We start from the raw sequence: 24,106 nt of genomic DNA, 5'->3' as shown, positions 1-24,106 counted from the left end.
TCTGCTGCCTCCAATAATATATACCTGACAGGAGCCCATAGACTCTGCTGCCTCCAATAATATATACCTGACAGAAGCCCATAGATTCTCCTGCCTCCAATAATATATACCTGACAGGAGCCCATACATTCTGCTGCCTCCAATAATATATACCTGACCGGAGCCCATACATTCTGCTGCCTCCAATAATATATACCTGACAGGAGCCCATAGATTCTGCTGCCTCCAATAATATATACCTGGTAGGAGCCCATAGATTCTGCTGCCTCCAATACTCTATACCTGACAGGAGCCCATGCATTCTGATGCCTCCAATACTATATGCCTGACAGGAGCCCATGGATTCTGCTGCTTCCAATAATATATACCTGACAGGAGCCCATGGATTCTGCTGCCTCCAATAATATATACCTGACAGGAGCCCATAGATTCTGCTGCCTCCAATACTATATACCTGACAGGAGCCCATAGATTCTGCTGCCTCCAATAATATATACCTGGTAGGAGCCCATAGATTCTGCTGCCTCCAATACTATATACCTGACAGGAGCCCATAGATTCTGCTGCCTCCAATAATATATACCTGACAGGACCCACACATTCTGCTGCCTCCAATAATATATACCTGACAGGAGCCCATAGAATCTGCTGCCTCCAATACTATATACCTCACAGGAGCCCATAGATTCTGCTGCCTCCAATAATATATACCTGACAGGAGCCCATAGACTCTGCTGCCTCCAATAATATATACCTGACAGGAGCTCATAGATTCTGCTGCCTCCAATACTATATACCTGACAGGAGCCCATAGATTCTGCTGCCTCTAATAATATATACCTGACAGGACCCATACATTCTGCTGCCTCCAATAATATATACCTGACAGGAGCCCATACATTCTCCTGCCCCCAATAATATATACCTGACAGGAGCCCATAGATTCTGCTGCCTCCAATACTATATACCTGACAGGAGCCCATAGATTCTGCTGCCTCCAATAATACATACCTGACATAAGCCCATAGATTCTGCTGCCTCCAATACTATATACCTGACAGGAGCAGATAGATTCTGCTGCCTCCAATAATATATACCTGACAAGAGCCCATAGATTCTGCTGCCTCCAATACTATATACCTGACAGGAGCATATAGATTCTGCTGCCTCCAATAATACATACCTGACATGAGCCCATGGATTCTGCTGCCGCTGCCTGGGGCGGCGCCGGGTCCGTCCTCCACAGCGCGCACAGGAAGCAGTCCCAGGGCAATGATGTCATCGCCCTGAGACTGACCTCCTGCAGCACGTGCCGGCAGTGTCGTACTGCGCAGAGGAGGCAGAGGGGCACTGCGCTCTCCCTGCTTTGCCGCTGCAGAGGGCCCATCACTAATCATATCGGTGTGGCCAATGGGACCCGGGGCCCACCGGGGGTTTTCCCGATCCTCCGGTAGGCCAGTCCACCCTGCACGTCGCCATGTGCTTTCCTGCTCCCCAATCTATTTGTATGGAATTTTTAGAACTTTTTTGATTTAAAGAGGATTTTTTTATGATTGTACCAGAAGCTGGACTTTCCTTCAGATATAATAGATGCAGTGTTTTACAGCATAAAATAAAAAAAAACACTCAGTGTTCCACATGGTGTGGACCACATGATTCCGCAATTTCTCAGCTGCAAAACACCCGATCACCAATAGAATAATTCCATTCTGCTAGAGAGAATTTCTTGAAGAAGAATGCACAGGAATGAGATTTTGAAGAACTCTTACACTGATAGCAGAGATATCCACTTCAAGTAAGAACGGCTAGTCCACATCAGAATGGAGTAAGACTGGAACAGTGGAAAAACAAGATTTAAGTTCCTGGAAGGCTTTAATAGCAGATTCTGACCTATTCTGAAAATTAGTGCTCTTCTGAATTATGGCTGTAAGAGAAGCTACCACTTTGGAATAATTTTTAATAAACTAAACAATTTGCAAAGCCAAGAAATGTTTGGAGTACTTTGAGAGCAATGGTTTTGGCTAATCAAAACTAACAGAAACTTTCACTGGATGTGTGGCACCCAGGGGATGGGGACTACTCGGCGCCCGGGCCTTAATGCCTGGCCTTGGGGGATGTCGCGGTGGTCGGCTCCCGGGCCCGTACCCTGGGGTCTCTCTTAAAAAAAAGGGGTTAAATGGAAAATGAAAGTTCGTGACGCCACCTGTGGTGTCTGGTGAGGACCACCAGCGCTGCGGCAGTCCACTGAGGCTGGTGTTACGGCAGCTATAATGGGGTAGCTCCCCACAGGTGGAGCTAGGCCTCAGGGCAGCGGTGTTCGGTAAGGTGCACTATATGGCGGTGACCCAGCCGGGTCCAAGGAAAAATGGGAGACACACTCACGTTTGGCTTCAATACCTTTTTACTGGTGGAGTTGCGGTACCGCCCGGAGCACTGTAGGGTGAGGGGAGCACTGCAGGTCTCTCCCCAGTGAGCAGGTATAGGGCCTCCTGTATCCTTGCCGCTTGTGTAGTTTATGGCCTGTCTGAAACTAGGCCTAACTTAGTCCTTGTGTTGCGCCGGCTGACCTGGTGTTAGGGCCTTTTGCTGAAGAGCACGCTCCTGGTATGGCGGAGCCTCCGTGCCTCCTAGTCCTGTTACGTGTCAGCTCCTGGGCTATCCTGAGACCTGAAGTTTTCCAGGAAAAATCCGGTTGTTTTCCACAGAGGGTATACTGCTCTGCAGACTCGGAGCCGGTGTCCGGTATATTTCTGGGGTGAGCTTATGAAGCTCCTCGGTCCCCAATGCTACTGTTCCACTAGCCTTCGGCCTACTCTGGGCCCTCACTAGGCTATACACACTGGCAGTAAGCTGGCTGCCTCTTCTGCCGCTCTTTAGAGCGTCGGCAACGCTCCTAGCTGTCTCTCTCTGAGCTGCTTGCAGCAGACTCCAAACAACTCCTCTCAGCAGAAACCTGCTGAGTCACTAACCTTCTGTGTCTCAGCAGAGACTCCTGACTGGACTCACTCCTTAGACAACTGACTGAACTCCCTCCCTTCCTGCCTCCACCCTCCTTTATATATTCACTAAAGGGCTCCCTCTGGTGGTTCTGAGGTAGGGTGGAGGTGTGTGAATGCTCTGAGGGCCTCTTGTGGAGAAAACCTGAAATGCACCCCCCTTTGGTCTGTGACTTCAGCAGGGCGTCACATTCACCCCTAGTTAAAGTCAGCTCTCCCGGGCTGAAGCACATTTTGTAAACAATAGAAATAACAAGCTTCCCTTTATGGGAGGTTAGAACACTTGAACGTTGCATAACAAAACATGAATACAAATATATATATACATTGCAAAAGCAGTAGGCAGTGAGCAACCAGAAAGTCCAAGTCTCTTCCGGAGAGGTTGCTCAAAGGGGCACTCCAGGGAGCGCAAATATTTACAAAGAAAATCTTTGGGCTGCACAAAGTCCTCAGCCTCAGAGTTCATATATAAGGAATAAACAGGTTAGGGTTAAAGTGTCCATATCACTTGAATTGTCCATTCAAAGGGAAGAAATATAAGTTACACACATTAATACAATACGTAGTATAATACATAATACCTCAGGGGTAACTATCTACATTCTCAGAAATTGTACTATTTTATTCAATGTACCTAGCAGGGGGTTTACCTCTCGTGCTGCGTACTGATCTGCGTAATGCAGTGGTCTGTGGGGTATCAATGTCTGTATCATCAGTTACCCTGTCTGCCCTTCGTGTGGGTAAGTTGTAAAATTGCCTTAACCTCTCTATGGGACTGGCAAGTGTACCATTGGCTGGGCCTTCTTGCTCTGCTCCAGCCGGAGATCCTTCTTGAGCTGGCTCTTCAGCAGCACTTATAGGTCCAACTTGCTGTAGAGAGTTTTCTGGTTGCTGGAAGAAGTGGAGTACTGGGACGATCACCGCTCCTCCTATTTGAGGCCAATCTGCCGGGAAGTCACCTAAGTCAGTATGGATTACTGCTTCTTCAGGTTCCTCCTGGATGATGAGGGGCACTTCTTCTTGGGGTTTTAGCAGATCCGGACACAACTTTAGATGGTCCCGAGATACTGTTGCAGTGGTTCTCCCTCCATCTTTGCTGATCAAACACGTCTTCCTGTTGTCAAACCTTGAATTCAACACAGTGTAGGGTTCTCTCTCCCACTGGTCATCAAGCTTGTGATTCCTCCGCTTCCTTTTCAATACCACTTCTCCTGGTGTGAAGGGTTCTGCTGGTGCACTTCTGTTGTATTGCGCCTCTTGTTTATCCCTCACCCGAGTGAGACTGTCTTCGACACAGGCTTGTACTCTTCTGTACTGCTCCTGTCTGGCTGTGTCCCAGTCCTCAGTGGTCGCATCAGCTTCAGGTTCTACCACACCAAGCTCCAGGTCCATGGGCAACTTCCCAGGTCTTGCCCGCATTAGATATGCCGGAGTGCAATTGGTGGAGCTTACTGGTATGTGATTATACAGATCCACTAAGTCAGGTAGTAGGTCTGGCCACTGGTTTCTCTCTTCTAGTGGTATGGTCTTCAGTAGATCGATGATGATGTTGTTCATCTTTTCACAGAGACCGTTAGCTTGGGGGTGGTACGGTGTAGTCCTGATCTTTTTACACCCGTACAGATGGCAGAACTCTTTGAACAATTCAGCCTCAAAGGCCGGGCCTTGGTCAGTCAGTACCTGCTCAGGGTATCCATGGGGTCTGCAGAAGTACGCTTGAAACGTCTTGGCTGCTGTCTCTGCTGTCAGGTCTTTGACAGGGGCGACCACCAGGAACCTGGAGTAGTGATCCACCATGGTCAGGGCATAGGAGTATCCTGACCGACTAGGTGACAACTTGACATGGTCCAGGGCCACGATCTCCAAAGGGCGAGTCGTCTTGATGGGTTGCAGAGGTGCCTTCTGGCTGCTGTAGTCTCTTCTTCTGAGGCCACAGGGTCCACAGTCTCTGCACCACCTCTCAATGGAGCTGCGCATCCCCACCCAGTAGAATCGGCACTTCAACAGGGTCTCTAGCTTTTTCCAGCCAAAGTGCCCCGCTTGATCGTGGTAGGCCTCCAACACCATCTGGATGTCCGTCTTGGGGACCACTATCTGCCACACCATCTCGTGGGTTTTGGGATTGACGTACCTCCGGCACAACTTCTCACGGTAGATAAACAGCCGGCTACTCTCATTCCACAGCTGCTTTGCTTGGAGAGACGCATCCTTCTCCAGGGAGGAACCTTCTTGGGTTATCAGTTCCTTGATACAGCTGACAACCGGGTCGCTGTCCTGGGTCTCTTTCCAGCTGTGGTGAGGCAAGGGGTTTAAAGTCTTACCGCGTTGCCTCCTGGAGGCTCGTAGCTCGTGGGTCATCCCATTCCGGTGGAAGGCAGGTAGTTCAACCTCTTCCAGGTCATCCACTTCTTCTTCTGTGTCTGACTGGTGAGGCATCCTGGACAGGGCATCGGCGTTGGCGTTCTTGTGGCCCGCCCGGTACTTTATGGTGAATTGGTAGTTTGACAGCCGAGCCATCCATCGTTGTTCCATGGCTCCCAGCTTGGCTGTCTCAAGATGAGTTAAGGGGTTATTGTCAGTGTAGGCAGTGAACTTGCTGGAGGCTAGGTAGTGCTTGAACCTTTCTGTAATGACCCAGACCAAGGCCAGAAACTCCAACTTGAAGCTGCTATAGTTCTCTGGGTTCCTCTCGGTCGGGCGGAGCTTCCTGCTTGCATACGCGATGACTTTCTCCTGGCCATTCTGCTTCTGACTTAGGACAGCTCCCAATCCTTCATTGCTGGCATCAGTATACAGCAGGAACGGTTGGCTGTAGTCAGGGTAGGCTAGGATCTCATCACCTGTCAGGATCTCCATCATTTCTTGAAATGATTCAGCCTGTTCTTTACCCCAGTGGAACGGGGGATTTCTGCCCTTGGGGGACTGTCCTACCAGGAGGTCTTGCAGAGGTGCTGCTCTCTTGGTGTAATCTTTTACAAACCTCCGGTAGTATCCTATCAGTCCCAGGAACTGACGCACCTCCTTGTGGTTCTTCGGCTCCGGCCATTTCTGGATGGCAGTGACCTCCTCCGGATCTGGTGCTACCCCTTCTGGACTGACAATGTGTCCCAGGTACTGTACCCTCTTCTTGAGCAGGTGGCACTTGGAGGGCTTCAACTTCATCCCATACTGGGACAGTGACTCAAATACCTCCGCCAGGTGCTTCAAGTGGTCCTCATACGTCTTGGAGTACACAATCACGTCATCCAGGTATAATAACACAGTCTCGAAGTTGCGGTGTCCCAGGCAGCACTCCATCAATCTCTGGAACGTTCCGGGGGCATTGCAGAGTCCAAACGGCATACTGTTGAACTCGCAGAGTCCCATCGGGGTGGTGAAGGCCGTCTTCTCCCGATCCTCCTCAGCCACAGCTACTTGCCAGTACCCACTAGTGAGGTCAAGGGTGGAAAAGTAATTTGCAGACTTCAAGGCAGCCAGGGATTCCTCAATACGTGGTAAAGGGTATGCATCTTTATGTGTAATGCGATTTACTTGACGGTAATCTACGCATATTCTCATGCTTCCATCCTTCTTCCTGACTAGAACTAGGGGAGCTGCCCAGGGACTACAACTATCCCTTACTACCCCTGCCTTCTTCATGTCATGCAACATCTCCTTGGCTTTCTGGTAGTGTGCTGGAGGTATAGGCCTGTACCGTTCCTTGATGGGGGGATGGTTGCCTGTGGGGATATGATGTTGTACCCCCTTAATCCTCCCAAAGTCAAGCGGGTGTTTGCTGAATACCTGCTCGTATTCCTGAACCACCCGGTGTACTCCCTGTTTCTGGTGGGCAGGAGTGGTGTCTGTCCCAACGTGGAGCTGTTGACACCAATCCCCCTCCTGTGTTGTAGGGTCATTATCCTCCACTTGGTCTGGGGAGGTTAAGGACTCCGCCGTGTGAATAGAGTTATTATTTACAGTGTAGAGTTTGGCAATAGTGGCATAACGTGGTAATTTAACCTCGTCTTCCCCATAGTTAAGAAGACGGACGGGCACCCTCCCATTGCGTACATCTACTACCCCCCTGGCGGTTAAGAGTGTAGGTCTGTGCTCTGAGCTAAGGGGTTCTACTACCGCCTGGTAGCTCTGTCCTTTAAGACCTATTGCTGCTCTACACCAGATAAGCATTTCACTCATTGGGGGAATTACAATGGGTATCGGGTCAGTTACCCGTACGTTACCAATCTCACCGCCGGTCAGCTGCCCTTGCTGCTGGTACGTCAGGGCTTGGATCTCCTTCTGGATCGCTCTCCTCTGCCCTGGTCTGGCAACATCAGCGAGCTGTTGGAGTAAAAACACAACCTCCTCCAAACAGTTACCAACAATGTTAGTGCCTAGTACCATATTCAGTCCATTTTCCTCATTGACAGTCTTCACTACAATGAGTCCCTGGTCCTTTAACTCCACTCTCCCCACTTTTACTGCTACATTCTTAACCCCGAGTAGGTCAAGAGGGAGGCCGTTAGAGGCATATACTGAAAAGTCTGGGTTTGGGGGTTGGAGACTGACCATGGACCAGTATTTGCTATAGAGGATATCAGGTATGATTGTTACCTGGGATCCGGTGTCCAGCAGGGCAGGTATCGCAATGCCGTCAAGTATGATGGATAGGAAAGGTCTTCCTCCCACGAACCTGCGGTGCCAGTCTGAGGGGCCTGCTGAGTGTATTCCTGGGTGCTGGCCCTCGGACCCAGGGTTTGCTCGTTTAAAGGACACTGGTGCACTGTGTGACCTGCCTTCTGGCAGTGGTGGCAGACGAACTCTTGGTGAGGATGGCGCTGGTTGTTGGTCCTTCCTGGGGGTGGCGTTGTCCTCCTCCGGGGTGGCGATGTCCTCCTCCGGGGTGGCGACGTCCTCCTTCTCCTCCGGTTCATCCAGGGGACATCCTCAGGGCAGTCGGCTAGCAGGATCTTTACTTCCGTCTCTGGCTCAGTCCGTAGTTGCAGGGCACTCATCACAGTGGCCAGGTTTTTGGTCAGCTGGTGCACTTCTGAGCGCAGACAGTCCAGCTCAGTAGGTGGCGCTGCCTGCACTTTGGCTTCAGCAGCCAGCGGGGAAAAGGTGGGTGCTGCTGGCGTTGGAGTGGCCCCACCCTGGTAACGCTGGATAGACGTATCTGCTGTCTCCAGGGGTTGCAGTCCCTTGATAGCCATGTCCTTAAGGGTGTCGAAGGTAGCATCTGGATGGTCCAAGGACCACCAACGCACAGTCCTGCTCTCCGCTTGGGACCTCAGCCCCCGGACAAATTGTTCTTTTAGCATTTTACTCTCATTGGTTATGCTAATTGGACTAACCTGTTTTAGAGCTCGCAGGGCCACCTGTAAACGGCAGGCATAGTCCCGAACGCTGTCCTCCGGCTTCTGAGAGCATTGGTAGAACCTCATCCAGAGGTCTGCCTCAGTGCGGTCCTCAAAGGCAGTCTGTAACTTTTTGAAAATTGTGGACACTGATTCCTGGTCTGCGGCCGACCAAGTCTCTACTTCTCTCTCCGCAGCACCAGTCAATTGTCCCACAACTACTGCAGCTCTTTGTTTGCCGCTCATAGAATACACGTCCAGGATGCTGCATATTTTGCGCTTGAATCCGGACAGGGTGTCCGGCTTGCCGTTGTACTGGAGGAGCCACTTTGCTCCAGGCATGTACGGTAAAGTCAATGGTACAATAGGAGCTACAGGCCCTGGTAATGGGGCGGCTGCTCCGTCTTGCGCGGCGGCTGCGGGCGCATCTTCGGGGCTGTCAGCCTGGTCAGCGACGTCGGGCTGTTGCTGCAACATCTTGGCGCCCCCCCTAGTGAACCGTGGCCTACCTTCCTTCTGTAGGCCGCAGCTCCGCAGGCGGAGGTCTTCTGATAGGACCTTGCGTCGCTTACGTTGCACGTCACAGCGTTCGCTTGGGCTTCCTGCCAGGACCTGACGCTGCGTCAGTGCGTGGGGCGTGTCCTCGACTTCGCGCGCTTTCAGCGGTTACGCCCTCTAGTTTTCCCGCGGTTACGCTCTTCTTCTCGCATGGCGACCGGAAAGATGGCGGCCAATGGTGGGAAACTCCAGAAAATGGCGGGAAAAGCTTCACCACTGTGAGTTTTTTTACAGTTTCTTAAGGCGCACAGTACCCGGTGGCAACGGGTACAACTCCTTCTGTTGCCGCGGGCACGCAATCCTGTTCGTGACGCCAGTTAGAGAGATGTGGCACCCAGGGGATGGGGACTACTCGGCGCCCGGGCCTTAATGCCTGGCCTTGGGGGATGTCGCGGTGGTCGGCTCCCGGGCCCGTACCCTGGGGTCTCTCTTAAAAAAAAGGGGTTAAATGGAAAATGAAAGTTCGTGACGCCACCTGTGGTGTCTGGTGAGGACCACCAGCGCTGCGGCAGTCCACTGAGGCTGGTGTTACGGCAGCTATAATGGGGTAGCTCCCCACAGGTGGAGCTAGGCCTCAGGGCAGCGGTGTTCGGTAAGGTGCACTATATGGCGGTGACCCAGCCGGGTCCAAGGAAAAATGGGAGACACACTCACGTTTGGCTTCAGTACCTTTTTACTGGTGGAGTTGCGGTACCGCCCGGAGCACTGTAGGGTGAGGGGAGCACTGCAGGTCTCTCCCCAGTGAGCAGGTATAGGGCCTCCTGTATCCTTGCCGCTTGTGTAGTTTATGGCCTGTCTGAAACTAGGCCTAACTTAGTCCTTGTGTTGCGCCAGCTGACCTGGTGTTAGGGCCTTTTGCTGAAGAGCACGCTCCTGGTATGGCGGAGCCTCCGTGCCTCCTAGTCCTGTTACGTGTCAGCTCCTGGGCTATCCTGAGACCTGAAGTCTTCCAGGAAAAATCCGGTTGTTTTCCACAGAGGGTATACTGCTCTGCAGACTCGGAGCCGGTGTCCGGTATATTTCTGGGGTGAGCTTATGAAGCTCCTCAGTCCCCAATGCTACTGTTCCACTAGCCTTCGGCCTACTCTGGGCCCTCACTAGGCTATACACACTGGCAGTAAGCTGGCTGCCTCTTCTGCCGCTCTTTAGAGCGTCGGCAACGCTCCTAGCTGTCTCTCTCTGAGCTGCTTGCAGCAGACTCCAAACAATCCTCTCAGCAGAAACCTGCTGAGTCACTAACCTTCTGTGTCTCAGCAGAGACTCCTGACTGGACTCACTCCTTAGACAACTGACTGAACTCCCTCCCTTCCTGCCTCCACCCTCCTTTATATATTCACTAAAGGGCTCCCTCTGGTGGTTCTGAGGTAGGGTGGAGGTGTGTGAATGCTCTGAGGGCCTCTTGTGGAGAAAACCTGAAATGCACCCCCCTTTGGTCTGTGACTCCATGCACAGCAGGGCGTCACAGATGCATACACAGACCAGATAAGATATGTCCAAGAAACAGCAGTTCATGACACTCCAAGAGACATTTTTCCAAATGGCAAAACACTGTTTTTTTCACAATCGCTTCAGAATATTACAGAAACGAAGATGGCGTGAATCTAGGACTTTGGCACAGTACACACCAAAAGATTTTTAAATAATGAAGTTCTTGACCATTGCCAATGCACTGCATAATCTGAAAGGCATGACAAGATATTAATAGTGACCATCATAATGAGTGTTGAATGAGGTCTTCCATTCATCACCCTCTTTAATGCGGATTAGGTTATAAGCTCCATACAGGTCTAATTTTGTGAAGATGGTAGCACCCTTAATCCTGTCAAATAGTTCAGAGATGAGGGGCAATTTATAAATGTCTTTCAGAGTAACTTTAATCAGATCTATGAATGATCTCAGAGACCTACAGTGGTGGCCAAAAGTATTGGCACCCCTGCAATTCTGTCAGATAATACTCAGTTTCTTCCTGAAAATGATTGCAATCACAAATTCTTTGGTATTATTATCTTCATTTAATTTGTATTCAATGAAAAAACACAAAAAGAATAGTCCTAAAGTCAAATTGGATATAACTCCACACCAAACCTAAAAAAGGGGGTGGACAAAAGTATTGGCGCTGTTTGAAAAATCATGTGATGCTTCTCTAATTTGTGTAATTAACAGCACCTGTAACTTACCTGTGGCACCTAACAGGTGTTGGCAATAACTAAATCACACTTGCAGCCAGTTAACATGGATTAAAGTTGAGCATGGAGAAAAGAAAGAAGACCAAAGAACTCTCTGAGGACTTGAGAAACCAAATTGTGAGGGAGCATGAGCAATCTCAAGGCTACAAGTCCATCTCCAAAGACCTGAATGTTCCTGTGTCTTCCGTGCGCAGTATCATCAAGAAGTTTAAAGCCCATGGCACTGTGGCTAACCTCCCTAGATGTGGATGGAAACGAAAAATTGACGAGAGATTTCAACGCAAGATTGTGCGGATGGTGGATAAAGAACCTCGACTAACATCCAAACAAGTTCAAGCTGCCCTGCAGTCCGAGGGTACAACAGTGTCAACCCGTACTATCCATCGGCGTCTGAATAAAAAGGGACTGTATGGTAGGATACCCAGGAAGACCCCACTTCTTACCCCGAGACATAAAAAAGCCAGGCTGGAGTTTGCCAAAACTTACCTGAGAAAGCCTAAAACGTTTTGGAAGAATGTTCTTTGGTCAGATGAGACAGAAGTAGAGCTTTTTGGGAAAAAGCATCAACATAGAGTGTACAGGAAAAAAAAAGAGGCATTCAAAGAAAAGAACACGGTCCCTACAGTCAAACATGGCGGAGGTTCCCTGATGTTTTGGGGTTGCTTTGCTGCCTCTGGCACTGGACTGCTTGACCATGTGCATGGCATTATGAAGTCTGAAGACTACCAACAAATTTTTCAGCATAATGTAGGGCCCAGTGTGAGAAAGCTGGGTCTCCCTCAGAGGTCATGGGTCTTCCAGCAGGACAAAGACCCAAAACACACTTCCAAAAGCACTATAAAATGGTTTGAGAGAAAGCACTGGAGACTTCTAAGGTGGCCAGCAATGAGTCCAGACCTGAATCCCATAGAACACCTGTGGAGAGATCTCAAAATGGCAGTTTGGAGAAGGCACCCTTCAAATATCAGGGACTTGGAGCAGTTTGCCAAAGAAGAATGGTCTACAAATCCAGCAGAGCATTGTAAGAAACTCATTGATGGTTACCGGAAGCGGTTGTTCACAGTTATTTTGGCTAAAGGTTGTGTATTAGGCCGAGGGTGCCAATACTTTTTTCTGGCCCATTTTTGGAGTTTTGTGTGAAATGATCAATGATTTGATTTTTGCTTCATTCTCTTTTGTGTTTTTTCCTTGCAAGCAAATTAAATGAAGATAATAATACCAAAGAATTTGTGATTGCAATCATTTTCAGGAAGAACTGAGCATTATCTGACAGAATTGCAGGGGTGTCAATACTTTTGGCCACCACTGTATTTATCTTATTTCTAGAGAAGTAGCCTGCACCGTCCAGAGACATAGATTTTCGGCTGAACCTCCTTTTAAAATTTTCTTTAATGTAAGCAGACATTGCCTTAGCTTCTAAGAGACATAGAGGATAAAGTCTCTCTCTAGGTGATTCAGTTCATGGAAGAAGGAGTATGGCATTGTCAGTTGGCAGGACTGTATATACAAGAGAACTGTATGTGTATGGTCAGTCCAGGACTTACTTACATAACAAATGGTTAGTGACAGAGTTGTATGCTATCAGTAGAGAGATGATCGGTGACAAATATGTAGGCAATCAGCAAATAAATGGTTAACTGCAGGCAGCAATGATCTACATGTAAGCAGGATACTTACTAACAAAAAAGATTATACACTGTTGCAGCAGCATTGAAGTGTGAACAACAGCACCAGTATTAACAAAGAAGAGCTTGCTATGCTTACAGTACAGGATGGACCATTTATATGGATACACCTAAATTAAATGAGAATGGTTGGTGATATTAACTTCCTGTTTGTGGCACATTAGAATATGGGAGGGGGAAAACTTTTCCAGATGAGTGGTGACCATGGCGGCCATTTTGAAGTCAGCCATTTTGGATCCAACTTTATTTTTTTCAATGGGAAGAGGGTCATGTGACACATCAAACTTATTGAGAATTTCATAAGAAAAACAATGGTGTGCTTGGTTTTAACGTAACTTTATTCTTTCATGAGTTTTTTTACAAGTTTATGACCACTTATAAAATGTGTTCAAATTGTGTTGGATTGTCAATGCAACCCTCTTCTCCCACTTTTGACACACTGATAGCAACACCACAGAAGATATGCTAGCACAGGCTTCCAGTATCCGTTGTTTCAGATGCTGCACATCTCGTATCTTCACAGCATAGACAATTGCCTTCAGATGACCCCAAAGATAAAAGTCTAAGGGGGTCAGATCGGGAGACCTTGGTGGCCATTCAACTGGCCCACGATGACCAATCCACTTTCCAGGAAACTGTTCACATAGGAATGCTCGGACCTGACACCCATAATGTGGTGGTGCACCATCTTGTTGGAAAAACTCAGGGAACGTGCCATCTTCAGTGCATAAAGAGGGCAACACATCATCATGTAGCAATTTCAGATATCCAGTGGCATTGAGGTTTCCATTGATGAAGAATGGCCCCACTATCTTTGTACCCAATATACCACACCATACCATCAAGATAAGAGATGCACGTGTGCAATCGCTGCCGGGTTTCAGCTGATTAAGACAGCTGACACCTGACAGCTGACGGTACTATGTGCCAGGAGTGGTCGCGCACCGCATCCGGCACATTAACCCTCGAAATCTTGCGATCAAAGTCGATCACAGCATTCTGGGAGCAAGGAGAGGAAAAACAGCCCTTCTTACCTCGCATTGGAGACCCTGCGCTGCCAGTGCAGGGTTCCGATTGTTGCCATGGTGAACCGATGTCGTCATGACGACATCCAGGTCACCTGGCATCAGGAAGTTAGATAGATAGATCGTGCACTGCGTATTATCTAACTTGTGTCTGCAGGGCTGACATCCTGCATAGCACAGGGACAGTAAAAAAAAAGAAAAGCAACAAACAATGCTTTATCATACCGCAAAACAAAAAATGGAATAAAATGCGATCAAAAGAACGAATGTAAATAAAAATGGTACCGCTGAAAACGTCATAATGTCCCGCAAAAAAACAAGCCCCTCATACAGCTCCATCTGTTGAAAAATAAAAGAGTTATAGCTCTGAAAATAAAGCGATGCAAAAAAAATATTTTTTCTATAAAATAGTTTTTGTTGCGTAAAAGCGCCAAAACATAAAAAAAATATATAAATGTAGTATCGTTGTAAATGTACTGACCCGAAGAATAGCACTGCCTTATCAATTTTACCAAACGCAGAATGGCGTAAAATAAAACAAACAATTCCTGAATTTTTGTTTTTTGTTTATTTTGCCTCCTAAAAATCGGAATACAAAGCAATCAAAAAATGTAATTTGCTTGAAAATGGTACCAATAAAAATGTCAACTTGTCCCACAAAAAAAAGCCCTTAGATGACTCTGTCGGCCAAAATATGGAAAAATGATTGGAAAAACTAGTCTTTGCAAAAAAAGCTTCTTTTAGTGTGTGACAGCTGCCAAATATAAAAACTGGTATCGCTGTAATCGCACCAACCAGAAGAATAAAGTCATCTAATCACTTATACCGCACGAGGATTGGTGTAAAAAATAAACTCTAGGATTAGAGTTATGGTTAGGATTAGGATTGTGTTAGGGTTAGGGTTGTGCTAGGGTTAGGGTTGTGTTAGGGTTAGGGTTGTGTTAGGGTTAGGGTTGTGTTAGAGTTAGGGTTGTGTAAGGGTTAGGGTTGTGTTAGGGTTAGGTTTAGAGTTGTGTTAGAGTTAGGGTTGTGTTATGTTTAGGATTGTGTTAGGTTTAGGGTTGTGTAAGGGTTAGGGTTGTGTTAGGGCTAGGGTTGTGTTAGGGATAGGGTTGTGTTAGGGATAATGTTGTGTTAGGATTGGGGTTGGATTAGGGTTCTGGTTGGATTAGAGTTGGGGTTGGGTTAGGGTTAGGGATGTGTTAGGGTTGGGGTTAGGGTTTTGCTGGGGTTGGTATTTTTTCAAAAGTAAATAAAAAAATGATGACGATATGGCGACTAGTGTTGAGTGCAAGTGCTCACTACTTGAGTTTGCATCGGGTGCTCGGGAATGCACCGAGTATCACGGGTGCTCGAGTGACATGCTCGAGTCTCTGCACCATATGTTTAGAGAATGTTACACCGCCAAAAAAACACGCAGAGATTGCCTGCCATGCACGGCCACTCCCCGCATGTTTTTTTTTGGGTTTCTAACAACCGTGAAACATGCGGGGCAGGGACTCGAGCATTCGTGATACATGGTGCATACCCGAGTACCCGATGCAAACCTAAGTAATCGCACCGACCTGAAGAATAAAGTCGCCTAATCACTTATACTGCACAAAGAACAGCGTAAAAAATAAACTCTAGAATTAGAGTTATGGTTAGGATTAGGTTTGTGTTAGGGTCAGGGTTGTATTAGGTTTAGGGTTGTGTTACGGATAGGGTTGTGTTAGGGTTAGGGTTGTTAGGGTTATGTTAGGGTTAGGGCTGTGTTAGGGTTAGGGTTGTGTTAGGGGTATGATTGTGTTAGGGTTAGGGTTGTTAGAGTTATGTTAGTGATAGGGTTATGTTAGGGTTAGGGTTGGAGTTGGGTTAGGGTTGTGTTAGGGTTAGGGTTGTGTTAGGGGTAGGGTTGTGTTAGGGGTAGGGTTGTGTTAGGGATAGGGTTGTGTTAGGGTTAGTGTTGTTAGGGTTATGTTAGGGTTAGGGTTGTGTTAGGGTTAGGGTTGTGGTAGGGGTAGGGTTGTGTTAGGGGTAGGGTTGTGTTAGGTTTCGGGTTGTGTTAAGGTTAGGGTTGTGTTAGGGCTAGGGTTGTGTTAGGGTTAGGGTTGGGATTGGGTTAGGGTTGGGGTTGGGTTAAGGTTGTGTTAGGGTTAGGGTTAGGGTTGTGTTAGGATTAGGGTTGTGTTAGGGTTTTGCTAGGGTTGTGTCAAGGTTGTGTTAGGGTTAGGGTTGTATTAGGGTTGCGGTTACGGTTGTGTTAAGGTTGTGGTGGGGTTGGGATTTTTTCAAAAGTAAAGAAAAAAAATGATGACGATATGGAGAATAGTGTTGAGCGCAAGTGCTTGCTACTTGAGTTTGTATTGGGTGCTCGGGTATGCACCGAGTATCGCGGGTGCTGGAGTGACATGCTCGAGTCTCTGCACCATATGTTTTGTGGCTGTTATACAGTAAAAAAAAAACACGCGGGGATTGCCTGCCATGCACGGACAATCCCCGCATGTTTTTTTTGGGGTGTCTAACAACCGTGAAACATGCGGGGTGGGGACTCGAGCATGTCACTCGAGCACCCACGATACATGGTGCTTACCCGAGTTCATGGTGATACACGGAGCATACCCAAGTACCTGATGTAAACCCAAGTAGCAAATACTTGCTCTCAAGACCAATGACAACTTATTCAATATGATGACCTAATGTTATCAATTTCTGTGTTGTACCTCTAGCTTCAAAATGTTCACTGTACCCCTTGAGAAAATCCTTGAGGGGTCTAGTTTCCAAAATGGGGTTACTTGTGGGGGGTTTCCACTGTTTAAGCGCATCAGGGGCTCTTCAAACGCGACATGGCGTCCACACTCGATTCCAGCCAATTTTGTGTTCAAAAAGTCACACAGTGCTCCTTCCCTTTTGAACCCTGCCATGCGCCCAAAGAGTGTTTTTTTTCCCGACATATGAGGTATTGGCAGGAGAAATTGAACAACAGTTTTTGGGGTCCAATTTCTCCTCTTACCCTTGTGAAAATAAAAAAGTTGGGGCTATAAAAAATTTTTGTGGAAAAAGTTTGATTTTTTTATTTTCACGGCTCTACATTATAAACTTCTGTGAAACACCTGTAGGTTCAGGGTGCTCACCACACATCTAGATAAGTTCCTTGAAGGGTCTAGTTTCCAAAATGGTGTCACTTATGGGGGCAGGGGGTTCCACTGTTTAGGCACATCAGGGGCTCCCCAAACGCGACATGGCATCCGCTAATTATTCAAGCAAATTTTACATTCAAAAAGTCAAATGGCGCTCCTTCCCTTCTGAGCCCTGCCATGTGCCCAAACAGTGGTTTTCCCCCACATATGGGGTATTGGCATGCTCAGGAGAAATGGCACAACAAATTTTGGGGTCCATTTTTTCCTGTTACCCTTGTGAAAATAAAAATATTTGGGTCTAAAGTAAAATTTTTGTGAAAAAAAGTTTTCTGTGTTTTCTCCCACATTCCAAAAATTCCTGTGAAGCACCTGAAGGGTTAATAAACTTCTTTAAAGTGTGGTTTTGAGCACCTTGAAGGGTTTCAGTTTTTAGAATGGTGTAACTTTTGGGTATTTTCCACTCATAAAGGCCCTCAAAATCACTTCAATTGTGATGTGCTCCCTAAAAAAATGGTTTTGTAAATTTTGTTGGAAAAATTAGAAATCGCTGGTCAACTTTTAACCCTTATAACTTCCTAACAACAAAAAAATTTGGTTCCAAAAGTGTGCTGATGTAAAGTAGACATGTGGGAAATGTTATTTATTAACTATTTTGTGCGACATATGTCTCTGATTTAAGGGCATGAAAATTCAAAGTTTGAAAATTGCAAAATTTTCAAAATTTTCAATTTTTTCACAAAGTAATGCAAGTCATATCGAAGAAATTTTACAACTATAATGAAGGACAATATGTCACGAAAAAAACTACCTCAGAATCAGGGGGATCCGTTGAAGCGTTCCAGAGTTATTACCTCAAGGTGACAGTGGTCAGAATTGTAAAAATTGGCCTGGTCATTAACGTGCAAACCACCTTCGGGGATAAAGAGATTAAACTTTGTATACCGGTAGAATACCAGTATATCTGCAGGGAAATTGTGTTTTTGAAGGTGACAGGTTTCCTTTAAATGCAATGGCAGTAAATGTAGAGTTTGCAAATCTACCATTATAACATTTCAATAAAAAGTCAATTCATTTAGTAATTGTGATACTACATGTCTATGCTATTGTATGCACACAATATTATTTAATGAACGTCAGGAGTAATATCAGTAAATTAAAAAGTGTAGCATCGGCGTCTCTGCCCTCTGCCAGGCAGAGACGCCGTCCCTCTCACCACCGCGCTCCCCGCCTGGCGTTCTTCAGCGCTCCTCTTCCTGCTGCTGCCGCCGCGCGCAGCTTCCCGGGCACTGTGCTTAGGGCGCGCGCACGCGCGCTCCCTCCCTCTTAAAGGGGCCGCCCTAAGGAGTCCCCGGCCAATTGCCGGAGGTCCTCCCATATATAAGGCACCTCCTCCAAAATGGAGGCGCCCGAGCAATAGTTGATGCTCCTGCTGTCACTTGCTGTGACCACCTGACAGCCTACCTAGAGGCTCCTGCCTGTCACTTGCCATGACCACCTGTCAGCCTACCTGGAGGCTCCTGCCCGTCACTTGCCGTGACCACCTGACAGCCTACCTAGGGGCTCCTGCTTGTCACCTGCCGTGACCACCTGACAGCCTACCTAGAGGCTCCCGCCTGTCGCCTCCCGTGTCTGCCAGTCCATCCACCCGGATCTCTCGTCTGCCTGCCTGCTGTGCCCATCTGCAATACCGGTCAGTCCCTGCCATCTGTACCGGGAGAGTCACCTGCTCCCTTACAAGGTCGTCCCCAGAGTAGCACCTGGTCTCTCTGCTCGGATCCTCCCTGGTCACGGAGTCGGTAGCCACCGTACGACCTAGGTCACTCCGAGTTGATACCTAGTTACGCCCCTTGCACCGCAGCACAGAGGTTCCACCATCCGGATCCATAACAGTTTGCTCGGGCCATGAAACCCGGTGGCCCCCAAGCCCCTTCGCTCTCTGACCTGTACCAGGAGGCTTCTCGTCAAAGATCCCAACAAGAAACCATCCTGAACTTCCTGCGGAATGTCAACTCCCGCCTGGACACGCTGTCTGTCCCACCTGTGTCTGCCCCTAGTCATGCTACTCCCGCTCCGGCAGCACCGCTGCCCACCAATACCACGGCATCCAACCCAGGTCCCTAGCTTTCTGCACCTCCTCGTTTTGGAGGTGACCCCGTCTCATGTCGGGGCTTTCTGAACCAGTGCACGCTGCACTTTGAACTTTTGGCACATCAGTTTCCCTCTGACCGGGCCAAGGTGGCGTTCATCATGTCTCACCTCACCGGAGAAGCACTGGCATGGCTAAATCCCCTGTGGGAGAGAGGGGATCCCCTGGTGTCTGATCTATCATCTTTCCTCGCTGCTTTCTGGAGAGTCTTCGATGAACCAGGACGAAAATCCTCTTCTGCCTCCTCTCTGCTACGTCTCCGCCAGGGGAGTCTCACCGTGGGCCAATATGCCATACGGTTCCGTACCCTCGCTTCTGAGCTTGCCTGGGACAACCAGGCTCTGGTGTCCGTCTTCTGGGAGGGTCTTTCCGGTCGGATTAAGGATGAGTTAGCCGGTCGGGATATTCCTACCACCCTGGATGACCTGGTGTCACTAGCTACCCGGATTGACATCCGTTTCCAAGAACGTACCAAGGAGGTTGCCCGGGAGAGAATATTTCCTCATCTTGCTCCTGTTTTTCAGAAACCGGTTTCACAACCAGCAATTCCCCGGGCACGCTCGCCGGAACCTATGCAGATTGACCAGACAGAGATGGTCAAGTCTCGCCTAGAAACTCACCGAACCGAGGGGAGCTGTTTCTACTGTGGTAGTAAGGAGCACCTGATCTGTTCCTGCCCGGTGAAGCCGGGAAACTCCAGAGTCTAGGACCGCTCGGAGAGGTCGTCCTAGGCAAAAGTAAATCCTCTCCGTCCTTGACTTTATCCGTCTCGATCTCCTGGGGAGAGAACCGCTACTTTGTAATTGCGCACCTGGATTCCGGAGCTGCTGGGAACCTCATTTCCCAGTCCCTGGTAGAGAAATATCACATTCCCACCAAACCTCTGGCTGAACCATTGGCAGTCGCCTCCATGGATGGAAGACTCCTTCCGGTGACCATCCTGCTCGTCACAGAACCTATAACCCTGCAGGTGGGAATGCTGCACTCTGAGAGGATCTCCTTCCATGTGCTTTCCGGTCTCTCTCACTCCCTATTGCTAGGTCTACCCTGGCTTCAGAGACATGAACCCGTGCTGTACTGGCAATCCGGTGAAGTTCTCCGTTGGGGGCAGGATTGCCATAAGACCAGCCTCGTCCCGGTCCGCCCGGTTCGTCCGCCGCCCATCCCGGCTAATCTACCCGGTTTACCGGCACCTTACTGGTCCTATGCAGATGTCTTCGACAAAAAGGAAGCAGAGACACTGCCACCTCATAGGCCATATGATTGCCCGATCAACCTGGTACCCGGTGCCACTCCACCCCGTGGGCGTATTTACCCATTGTCGTTGGCCGAAACCCGGGCCATGTCGGAATACATTAAGGAGAATCTGGCTAGGGGATTCATCCGGAAATCTACCTCCCCGGCTGGATCCGGATTCTTCTTCGTCAAGAAGAAGGATGGTCCACTACGTCCCTGTATAGACTATAGAGGACTCAACCAAATCACGGTCAAAAACAAATACCCCCTGCCGCTCATCTCCAAGTTGTTTGACTGCCTTAAGGGCGCTAGGATCTTTTCCAAACAGGATCTACGTGGGGCGTATAACCTGGTCCAGATCCGTCAACGAGACGAGTGGAAGACAGCATTCAATACCCGCGACGGTCACTATGAATACCGTGTGATGCCCTTCGGTCTCTGCAATGCTCCCGCCGTCTTCCAAGAGTTAGTCAATGACATCTTCCGTGACCTTCTATATTCCTGCGTGGTGGTATACCTGGACGACATCTTGGTCTTCTCTCCGGACCTTCCCACACACCGGATGGATGTTCGTCAGGTCCTGCTTAGGCTCAGGCAGAATCACCTCTATGCCAAATTTGAGAAGTGCCTCTTCGAGCAGACCTCCCTTCCGTTCCTGGGCTATATTATCTCCCAGACAGGTCTATGAATGGACCCCGAGAAGCTCTCTGCTGTCCTAAAGTGGCCCCGTCCGGAGGGGTTGAAGGCGATTCAGCCATTCCTGGGCTTCGCTAACTATTACCGTCTCTTCATCCCGCACTTCTCTTCCCGGACTGCTCCCATCTCTGCGCTTACCCGTAAGGGAGCAAATCCCAAGGAATGGCCGCCCGAAGCTGAGGAGGCCTTCCTTTCCTTAAAGCAAGCCTTCTCCTCTGCCCCAGTGCTGCACCGTTCAGACTGCGACAAACAGTTCTTCCTGGAGGTTGATGCTTCCTCCGCCGGAGCGGTGCTCACCCAAAAATCTTCATCCGGGAGAATGGTAACCTGCGGCTTCTTCTCCAAACTCTTCTCCTCGTCTGAGGGCAACTACTCCATAGGAAACCGAGAACTACTAGCCATCAAAATGGCGCTGGAGGAGTGGCGCTACCTGCTTGAAGGAGCTCTATACCTGGTGATCATCTATACTGATCACAAAAACCTAGCATATCTCCAGAATGCCCAAAGACTCAATCCGCGTCAGGCCCGGTGTTCTTTGTTCTTCGCTCGCTTCGACTTTATCCTACATTACTGCCCGGCGGACAAGAATGTTAAAGCTGACGCCTTGTCCCGATCCTTCCTGTCCTCCGATCTAGAGGAGGAGCCTATGCACATCATTGACCCCTCCAAAGTGATGAGTATGGTCCCCTTGGATCTGACTCATCTCCCACCCGGTAAGACGTTTGTAGCGGTTCCAGATCGGGAGAAGATTCTTCACTGGGGTCATTCATCTAAACTAGCCGGCCACGCCGGTCAGAAGAAGACCTTCCTGCTCATTACCCGGCATTACTGGTGGCCTACCCTGCGCAAGGATGTGGTAGACTTCGTCTCGGCCTGTTCGTCTTGTGCCCGCAACAAAGTTCCCAGACATCTTCCAGCCGGTCACCTCTTGCCCCTTCCCGTACCTACTGCCCCGTGGCAGCACATTGCTATGGACTTTATTACAGATCTCCCTGTTTCTGCCTGTTGTACAGTCACTTGGGTGGTTGCCGACCGCTTTTCTAAAATGGCCCACTTCATCCCCATGCCTGGCCTCCCATCTGCATCGGAACTTGCTAAGGATTTCATCCTTCACATCTTCCGTCTCCATGGCCTACCCCTCCACATTGTGTCAGATCGAGGAGTTCAGTTCACCTCACGCTTCTGGAGAGCTACGTGTAAGCTGCTGGATGTCACCCTGGATTTCTCCTCCACTTACCATCCACAGTCCAATGGCCTAGTGGAGCGTATCAACCAGATCCTTACCAGCTACCTCCGGCACTTTGTTCACGCTCACCATACCGATTGGGTGGAGCTCCTACCATGGGCCGAGTTCTCCTACAACAACCATGAGAGCGAATCGACTTCCAAGTCCCCGTTCTTTGTAGTCTACGGCCAACATCCCCATATTCCGTTTCCCGTCTCCGCTTCTGTGGACAACCCTGCCGCAGAGTCTCTGGTCAGCGAATTTTCCACCATTTGGGAGAATACTAGGTCCGCACTTCTTCAGTCCTCCGAGCGGATGAAGAGACATGCTGACAAGAGGCGTCTGGATCCACCTCAATTCCATCCGGGAGACAAGGTTTGGCTCTCCTCCAAACATGTTCGGATCAAAACACCCTCCTATAAGTTGGGTCCTCGGTTCATCGGTCCATTTGAAGTCCTCAAACAAATCCACCCAGTGGCCTACAAGTTAAAACTTCCGGTCACCTTGCGTATTCACAATTTCTGCCACGTATCTCTCCTCAAACCAGTTGTGTTTAATTCTTTTTCCAACAATCCAGGTACTCCCCCTGCTCCGGTTTCCGCTGAGGACGTTTTTGAGGTAGAGAACATTCTGGCCACCAAGAGGGTAAGAGGAAAAACCTTTTTTTCTGGTGGATTGGAAGTGGTTTGGCCCAGAGGAGAGAACTTGGGAACCCAGGGAGAACATTCATGCCCCGCTTCTCCTTAATAAATTTTTTTCTGGCCTAAAAAAGAGGGGGCGTAAGGGGGGGGTACTGTAGCATCGGTGTCTCTGCCCTCTGCCAGGCAGAGATGCCGTCCCTCTCATCGCCGCCCTCCCCGCCCGGCGTTCTCCAGCGCTCCTCTTCCTGCTGCTGCCCGCGCGCAGCTTCCCGAACACTGTGCTTAGGGCGCGCGCACGCGCACTCCCTCCCTCTTAAAGGGGCCACCCTAAGGAGCCCCCGGCCAATTGCCGGAGGTCCTCCCATATATAAGGCACCTCCTCCAAAATGGAGGTGCCCAAGCAATAGTTGATGCACAGTGTACTTACCTCTGCTTCAGCCCTCAGGTCCCGCTGCTAGTCTGTCTAACAGTCCAGTCCGCCAGCCTGACTACTCTCCAGCCCGACAGTCTGTCTTCCATCTAGTCCGCCAGTCTGTCTATGGGCTTTGCCCGCCTGCTTACCGGGAAGCACCTGCCCACTACCTGCCGTGCCTACCTGGAGGCTCCTGCTTGCTATCTGCCGTGCCTACCTGGAGGCTCCTGCTTGCTATCTGCCGTGCCTACCTGGAGGCTCCTGCTGTCACTTGCTGTGACCACCTGTTAGCCTACCTGGAGGCTTCTGCCCGTCACTTGCCGTGACCACCTGACAGCCTACCTAGAGGCTCCTGCCTGTCACTTGCCATGACCACCTGTCAGCCTACCTGGAGGCTCCTGCCCGTCACTTGCCGTGACCACCTGACAGCCTACCTAGAGGCTCCTGCTTGTCACCTGCCGTGACCACCTGACAGCCTACCTAGAGGCTCCCGCCTGTCGCCTCCCGTGTCTGCCAGTCCATCCACCCGGATCTCTCGTCTGCCTGCCTGCTGTGCCCATCTGCAATACCGGTCAGTCCCTGCCATCTGTACCGGGGGAGTCACCTGCTCCCTTACAAGGTCGTCCCCAGAGTAGCACCTGGTCCCTCTGCTTGGATCCTCCCTGGTCACGGAGTCGTTAGCCGCCGTATGACCTAGGTCGCTCCGAGTTGATACCTAGTTACGCCCCTCTGGGTCCCTCCTTGCACCGCAGCACAGAGGTTCCACCATCCGGATCTGTAACAAAAAGTAGAGAAGTAGAACATATTTCTGATAATAATTAAAAATATTGTTATTACTTCAGTTC

Source organism: Phyllobates terribilis, unplaced genomic scaffold (genome assembly GCF_046119375.1).
Source record: "Phyllobates terribilis strain yellow unplaced genomic scaffold, ASM4611937v1 Scaffold_1__5_contigs__length_1240528914, whole genome shotgun sequence".
Classification (NCBI taxonomy): Eukaryota; Metazoa; Chordata; class Amphibia; order Anura; family Dendrobatidae; genus Phyllobates; species Phyllobates terribilis.
The sequence above is the reverse complement of the archived record's forward strand: the minus strand, read 5'-3'. Positions refer to the sequence as shown.